Source organism: Odocoileus virginianus, unplaced genomic scaffold (genome assembly GCF_023699985.2).
Source record: "Odocoileus virginianus isolate 20LAN1187 ecotype Illinois unplaced genomic scaffold, Ovbor_1.2 Unplaced_Contig_29, whole genome shotgun sequence".
Classification (NCBI taxonomy): Eukaryota; Metazoa; Chordata; class Mammalia; order Artiodactyla; family Cervidae; genus Odocoileus; species Odocoileus virginianus.
Window position 1 is genome coordinate 571,828 of NW_027224346.1, and position 2,705 is coordinate 574,532.

At 38.9% G+C, this 2,705-nt stretch overlaps 1 pseudogene; it reads left to right on the forward strand.

The window, feature by feature from the left end:
- The first annotated feature begins 522 nt into the window (after positions 1 to 522).
- LOC110126683 (large ribosomal subunit protein uL18-like) lies at positions 523 to 1,667 on the forward strand (annotated as a pseudogene).
- Positions 1,668 to 2,705: the final 1,038 nt, after the last annotated feature.

A 2,705-nucleotide genomic window follows, 5' to 3' on the forward strand; every position in this document is an offset into this window, starting at 1 on the left:
CTTCTATTGCCAGAAAACAAGAATTCTTTAAAAATACATTTGAGTTAGTGCTAAAAGGGCATAGGCACCATATTAAAGGTGTTCTTGTTTGGTGGTTCAGATGGTAAAGCATCTGAACCACCTGGGTCAGATCCCTGGTTCGGGAAGATCCCCTGGAGAAGAGCATGGCAACCCACTTCAGTATTCTTGCCTAGAGAATTCCATGGACAGTGGAGACTGGTGGGGCTGCAGTCCAGGGGGTCACAAAGAATCAAACATGATTGAGCAACTAGCACTTTGTTGTCAAAATTTTGAAAAATTCACAATCAAACGATTATTTTTTAAGTTTCTAATGATAAAAGAAAGATTAAAATGTAAGAAAAAAGATGGATACAAGACAAAAGAATGGTGAAGATGAATAGATCTGTCCAATTTTTACTTATTAATGATATTAAATAGTGAATAAAACAGTAAGTGGCTTTTCCTTTCCAGTTTCTATGTCTTGCTAAAGGATAATTTTTAAAAGCAGCCATTCCAGAGCTGTGCTGGTTCTGCAGCTCTGTGGCAAGCCGCAGAATCGGGGTTCTGTTCCGCAGGATGGGGTTTGTGAAAGTTGTCAAGAACAAGGCCTACTTCAAGAGATACCAAGTGAAATTCAGAAGAAGGCGAGAGGGCAAAACTGACTACTATGCTCGGAAACGATTGGTAATCCAAGATAAAAATAAGTACAACACACCTAAATACAGAATGATTGTTCGTGTAACGAACAGAGATATCATTTGTCAGATTGCTTATGCCCGTATAGAAGGAGATATGATAGTTTGTGCAGCTTATGCTCACGAACTCCCAAAATATGGTGTGAAGGTTGGCCTGACAAATTATGCTGCAGCATATTGTACTGGCCTGCTGCTGGCCCGCAGGCTTCTTAATAGGTTTGGTATGGACAAAATTTATGAAGGCCAAGTCAAGTGACTGGAGATGAATACAATGTGGAAAGTATTGATGGTCAACCTGGTGCCTTCACCTGTTACTTGGATGCAGGACTTGCCAGAACTACTACTGGGAATAAAGTTTTTGGGGCCCTAAAGGGAGCTGTCGATGGAGGCTTGTCTATCCCTCACAGTACCAAACGGTTCCCTGGTTATGATTCAGAAAGCAAAGAATTCAGTGCTGAGGTACACCGAAAGCACATCATGGGACAGAACGTTGCAGATTACATGCGTTACCTGATTGAAGAAGATGAAGATGCTTACAAGAAACAATTCTCTCAGTACATAAAGAACAGTGTAACTCCAGACATGATGGAGGAGATGTATAAGAAAGCTCATGCTGCAATACGAGAGAATCCAGTGTATGAGAAGAAGCCTAAGAAAGAAGTCAACTATGATGCTTTGGATGTTGCCAACAAAATTGGGATCATCTAAACTGAGTTCAGCTGGCTAATTCCAACTAAAAGTTTTCACTATGTAAAAAGAAAAAAGAAAGAAGTTAAAAAGAAGAGGTGGAACCGTCCCAAAATGTCACTTGCCCAGAAGAAAGATCGGGTAGCTCAGAAGAAGGCAAGCTTCCTTAGAGCTCAGGAACGAGCTGCCGAGAGTTAAACCAAACCACAATTTTCTATCAAGATTTTTCAGATAAGACAATAATAAACTTATTGAACAAGCAAAAAAAAAATAAATAAATAAAAGCAGCCATTATTTCTATATGACATTCTTATGTAGATATAGAATCTATGTGACTCATTAATTAATGAGGGAAACAGCCCTGTGTTACCACTTGATCAAAGGAGAATTCAAAGAAATATATATATATATACATATATATATATATATACATATATGTATATATATATATATACATACACACACAGTCAATAAGGAATGCCAAAGAAATTTACAAATAAATGAAAATGGGTTTATTTACAGTGATAATAAATTGCATTCAACTGTTAATTTGCATTTCTATGGAAAAAATCCTTTGTACTGAAGTATTAGTTCATTACAACTTACATTGTCATAAAATGTTTCACTTTGCCAACAAAGATCTGACTAGTCAAAGCTGCGGTTTTTCTAGTAGTCATGTATGGATGTGAGAGTTGGACCATAAAGAAAGGCTGAACACCAAAGAATTGATGCTTTTGAACTGTGGTGTTGGAGAAGACTCTTGAGAGTCCCTTGGACTGCAAAGAGATCCAACCAGTCTATCCTAAAGGAAATCAGTCCTGGGTGTTCATTGGAAGGACTGATGCTGAAGTTGAAGCTCTAATACTTTGGCCACCTGATGGGAAGAACTGACTCATTGGAAAAGACCCTGATGCTGGGAAAGATTGAAGGCAGGAGGAGAAGGGGATGACAGAAGATGAGACAGTTGGATGGCATCACCGACTCAATGGACATGAATTTGAGCAAGCTCTGGGAGATACTACTGGTGTGAAGAACAGGCAAGCCTGGCGTGCTGCAGTCCATGGGGTCCCAAAGAGTCTGACACAACCGAGCAACTGAACAACAACTACAAAATGGTTTATTGTGGAGGAAAAATACGACTTTCTTCTACTTTTCTATGTTCTTTGCTGGGACCATTGTAACAAAAGACAGATTCATAAGAGAAAGCATACAAATTTGTTTAACATAAGTTCTATGGGACACTTCATAAGGAAATGAAGACCTGAAGTGGTTGTACTTGAGTGTTTTAAGGCTAGGTCTGATGAAGAGTAGAGAGTGGTGGAA